Source organism: Phyllostomus discolor, chromosome 3 (assembly GCF_004126475.2).
Source record: "Phyllostomus discolor isolate MPI-MPIP mPhyDis1 chromosome 3, mPhyDis1.pri.v3, whole genome shotgun sequence".
Classification (NCBI taxonomy): Eukaryota; Metazoa; Chordata; class Mammalia; order Chiroptera; family Phyllostomidae; genus Phyllostomus; species Phyllostomus discolor.
The window spans coordinates 197,086,110-197,091,275 of NC_040905.2; the positions used below are offsets into that span (position 1 = coordinate 197,086,110).

The 5,166-nt window shown below is 51.0% G+C and overlaps 1 long non-coding RNA gene across 1 annotated transcript; it reads right to left on the reverse strand.

Moving 5' to 3' along the window:
* Nucleotides 1–3,370: 3,370 nt before the first annotated feature.
* LOC118499784 lies at nucleotides 3,371–4,949 on the reverse strand. Its single transcript, XR_004902317.1, has 2 exons — nucleotides 4,534–4,949; nucleotides 3,371–3,541 (listed from the first exon to the last, which is right to left on the reverse strand). It is a non-coding gene; the product is annotated as an uncharacterized LOC118499784 (long non-coding RNA).
* Between the last annotated feature and the right edge of the window lie 217 nt (nucleotides 4,950–5,166).

Consider the following 5,166-nt stretch of genomic DNA (forward strand, 5'->3'; position numbering starts at 1 on the left):
TTTCGGCTTTAGTGGGAAAAGTAGCTGTAATTCCTCCAAGAAAATTTTCTCCCTCCCACCCACATCCCTACCCCACCCCCCAAAAAACCCTGGAGCAAAGCCACTGGCCCCGTGGTGCCCTCCACCGGGCCTTCCTGGGCCTGGCACGACGAGGGGTTGGGTAAGAAGAGGCCGGGCAGCGTCTATTGGGCTGGTTGTAACAGCCTCAGAGTCAGCCCTGCTGGAAGCAGATGTGGGTGCCCCACTTGGTGGGCAGAGCTCAGACTCGAGGGCTGTTGCCAATGGCCTAACTGCTTGTTCTTCCACTTGGAAGAGTGTAGACTGCCAGGTCAAAGGTGGCACTGAAGCCACTGAGACGAACCGAGCTTGCTGATTGGACTGTCTGGGCCATTCAGTTAGATGCCCGTGGCACTGGCTGGTTCCGAGACTGGCCGGAATCAAGCTGCTGACTGAACCAAATGTCTCCGATGTTCAGCTACAGGTTCAGGCCACACTTGTGACGCCTGCCAAAAGTCAACCCTTCCATTTCATGGTGAGGGCGGCCACCTCACGAGGGTGCTTCCCCTCCCCCTCCCTAGCAGATCCACTCTGTCACCTCTCGGACCCCCGTCCGAGGCTGTCAGGGCTGCCTCCCCGCTGATACTTCTTCAGGTGCCTGATTGGCTTATGCTGATGGCACTGAAAGAGGGGACTCCCACCTAATTCTTCAGTTTCATAAAAATGCCCTGTCTCCCACCTGTTTTTTCTGGATGAAAGGTCTGGGTGTGAGTGGGGATGATTGGATAAAAGGTCAAGTTCTCCTGAAACGGGACATGAGGTTTTGTGGAGGTGAAGAAAGCGCAACGAAGCAGGACCTGGGCGTCAGGGGAGAGGGACGTTAGCAACCTCTCCGTCCTCCAGAACTGTGCTGGAGCCTTCCGACAGAAGGAAAACCCAGAGCACGTTTCTCCCAAATGGCTGCAAAAAGTTTACCCAGCTGTCGACTCAGCCGTCCTCCGCCAGAAGGCTCTGACCCACTCTGTGAGGCACAGGGCTGTGGCCCAGCTGGTGCTGGGGACTGCGTGGGCTGGCTGGCCTCAGGCAGACCCTCCAAGTGGACAGAGCTGGGCACTCGAAGGCTTACCAGCAGCCCAGAGGCTGTGTCAGAATCACCAGCAACCTGTGCTTTCTGACTGATGTCAACCCCACTTTGGGGGCCCCCAGAATTGTAAGCTTTTTTTCAGGACATTCTCCTCTGGGACTGTGGTGCTTATAGTTTAGCTTTCTCCTAAAGCACAGTGGCTCGCACCTTAAGAGGTGGTCATAAGAGACCTAGAAGTGCTTAAGGAAACACCACCTTGGTCTTGGGTGGTTATGGGATGAAAGAATCACCCTTGACTTCCCCCTTGTGGGTCAAGGTAGGGCTGTGCCATTGCTATTGTATCCTGCTCCACCCAGATTAAAGCTTCGAGTTAGTACAGAAACTTAGGAGAAATCCCCTTGGCTTTCCAAGGTAGGTACTTATGATTTGTAGGATTTGTTCAGCAGGAGCTCTGGGGGGCATATCCAAGGTCAATATTGCAGGTTGGTCCGACTCTGCTTCTTAGAGTACACACTGCGTAGATCTGGTCTCAGCTCCTGTTGGCGGTGATGGTCAGAGTGGCCGAATGAAGGGCAAGTTCACAGGGAAGATTTCTAGAAGCCAAGACCAAATAGACATGACGGGGTGGGCATTGTCTGGTGGGGGGCCCTGTTCCGTACCATTTCTGCCCGCCTTGTGGCACGTTATGTCCTGGACTGTGTCTCCACAGATGTGTGCTTGGCAGACAACCTGGGAGCACAGAGAGGATGCCCCCGTCTGGAGCAGAGAGCAAGTCTGATTCTTGACCAGGACAGCAGAGGTGCTGGCTCAGCTCTGCCACTCGGACGTCCCACGGGCCTTTCAGCCTGCACCTGTCTACGTCTGAGCTCCTTATCTTCGCTTCTAAGCCTATAACTCCTACAGTGTTCCTTTCGACTAATGTCAACTCCACCTTTCCTCTTGCTTGGGTCAGAAACCCGAGATGTCATTCTTTCCCCTCTTCTCATGCTACATACTCCATGCATCATGAAAACATGTCGGCTGTCTAGAAACTCACCACTTCTCGCTGCCTCTCCCCCTCCCGCCCTGGTACCAGGCTGGACCATCTGGGCTTGCTGCAGAGGGGTGCTCAAGTGCCTTTCTGACCCATCCTCGCAGAGATTCCCTTTGCCTCGCTCCCTCCTGGGCTGGCACCTCTCCTGAGTGCAGCCCTGGGGATCTGAGCTCTTCTTGCCTTTCCTTCCCCTGGTTCGCTGACTCAGCCCTCACGGAGCCCCCTGCCAGCTCCCCAGTGTGTGCCCATCCTCTCCTGCTGTTGCTTCCTCTTTCATTCTTTTCATCTTTGATGGATTCTGTGGACACCTCCCTCTTTTTATCCCCCAAACCTTTCCATTCATTTGAGTGGTGTTTCAGGAGGGGGTGCAGTAATCATATGCCTAACACACCAAGTTTCCTTGGAGGCCTAGCAGTGATTTCTTAAATAGAATCAGCCTTACAGACCACGTAGGTCATTGTGCTATTTCCTTAACATATTCTCCAGATACCTTAAAGATAGATATACTCATAAGCTATGCCTTTAAGAACTAAGGACATTGCTAGAACCTTAAGCCTAAAACCAATGTGAAATAGTTCTGGAGAGTGGTCTGAGGAGGTTGGAGTATTTTGAAGATGGAGGTAATGTTTCTAATCCAGTGAATGTGTAAGAATCACCTGGGTATAGAACCCTACCAGTCAGTTTGTGCTTTGTTCTGTTGGCGTGTGTCCTGCCCAAGAACAGTGTGTGCTCTGTGCCTTTATTCTCCAAATTTTAACTCGTATTATTTTCTGGTGTTCAATACGACTTCCTACTGTACGTGGTACACTGGAGTCTCACACACACACACACACACACACACACACAAATAGGATTTTTCCTCCCCTTCGGAAGTTCACTATAATGTAGTTCTGTGTGTGAATGGGAAATGTATCTTTTTCTTTAAAGGTTTTTAAAAAGATTTTTATTTATTTATTTATTTATTTATTTATAGAGAGGGAAGGGAGGAAGATAGAGAGAGAGAGAGAAACATCAATGTGTGGTTGCTGGGGGTCATGACCTGCAACCCAGGCATGTACCCTGACTGGGAATTGAACCTGAGACACTTTGGTTCACTGCCCGCGCTCAGTCCACTGAGCTATGCCAGCCAGGGGAAATGTATCTTTTTAATACAGTTCCTTGTATCTCATCTTAGATTCTCCAAGTTATACGAGGCAAGCGCAATAAAGAGAGAAACCGATTTTGGCTGAGAACAGGGCGATAACACTAGGATTGACGACGGCTGAACTGCTAATTTAACAAGAAGGGGGGAAATGTGGTCAGATCGGTCCGCCGAGGGTGCAGAGAAAGCTCAGTGGAACGGGAGCTGGCTCGTTCCTCCTCTTTCCAAACGGTCTGTTGGCCGCTCAGCGCGGATTAACAAGCGCAGCTGAACGTCTTTGCCGTGACTGACTAACAGGTAAAGAGATTAAAGAGAAATAAAAACAAAACAAGAGAGGAAGTGAAAGAAGGTTGATCTTGTTAAAGCATTGAGAGGACAGCCGGGAACTTAATTAGTTGAAGGTTGAACAGGAAAATAAGGAAACAGGAAATAAGAGTAGGAAAACTTGACCTGCATTTAGCCTAAGCCATTCTCTGGAACTCCTCTTAACCCCCCCACCAAAGTGCAGTCCTCCCCCCACCGCCCCAAGTACAGAGCACTCTTTGGGGCGACTCCAGGCAGCCCCTCTCGGCACTCCAGTTCTGGAGACTCCACGTTACAGATAAGTCGTGAGACCAACGCATCCCATCCTTACAGGGATGTGTTTCAACTTTGGTTGCACTTTTAAATCACCTGAGGATTTTAAAAAATCCTGGATCCCACGACTTGGGCACTTTCCACTCCCATGTCGCTGGTCAAAAAAGTCCCCAGGCTTTCCTGTGCAGGTCAGGGAAGCCCACTGATGAAGCCAATGCCCATGGTGAGCCTGCGTCAATGGAGCTAAGCACCATTTCACAGGTGTTTGCTGTTGCTGCAATAAAATCAACTCCTTGGCTTGGTTGTACTTACCTTCAGGGTAGTGGGTCTAGGTTGGAAAGAAATAAATGTGAGAGGCCAAAGAAGGTGGGGAAAGAGCACCGCCTAATGCTTGGGGTTCAGTGGAGTCCTCTGTGTGAGGCTGACAGGGGAACTCAAGAGTTAAAGGTTTTAGCTGACTTAAGGCTTAAGTGATTAATGCTTAACTGATTCTTGCAGGTGGAAAGCTGTTGTTCCAGGAACTGGAATGCAGGACCTATGTGACTCCAGGAGGTCCACAAGCAATTCCACCTCCTGGCCCCAGGGGGTCCGCCAGCGTAGGAGGCAGTATCTGAGTTGCTGACAAACAGATGAAGAAGCACTAGGAAAACGGCAGCCACACTGCAACTCTTACCTGACTCACCTTTTCTCCAAGCCCCTTACCTGCCCTTTCTTCTCCTTATAACGAGGTTGGCCTGAGATGAGATGTTAAGACAGATTTTGAGGGTACAGAGCCTGCCGTCTTCTCAGGTTGCTGGCCTCTGAATAAAGCGCCCATGAAGATTCAATCCTTCTCTCTAGTTATTGGTTCTCGTAGTAAAGGCGGCACAAACTCTGGCATTTCTGGTTTCAAGGTGACACACCCCTGTGTCGTGCGGGTGCAGGACATGCACATACCTGGGTCTGAGTATTTCACACAGAGTCCAGAGACAGCAGTGTCATGGGGGTTGGAGGAACACTGTGTGCATAACAACGCAGGTGTAACAGACCCGTGGGAAACCAAGAGTGGCTGTGGGGAGCCAGGCAGCTGGGCTGTCTCTGTCAGTGCTGCTGACCAGGTCTTCTCCTGGGGCAGCGCTCTCCTCAGCTGGCTGGCATACCCGGCCTCTGTCTTTCTTTACCAAGGGGTCAGCCAGCAACTGTCTATTTTTCTAGGAGCCAATCAGAGCCTTCGTAAAGGGTTTTCGAGCAGCAGAACAGTGTTTCTGGAAAGCTCAGGAAAGTTGATGGGCCTGCTTCCAGGGGCGGACAGTTTCAACACAACTGTGTCCTGGGACCAGAGGCTGAGCTGGCAGA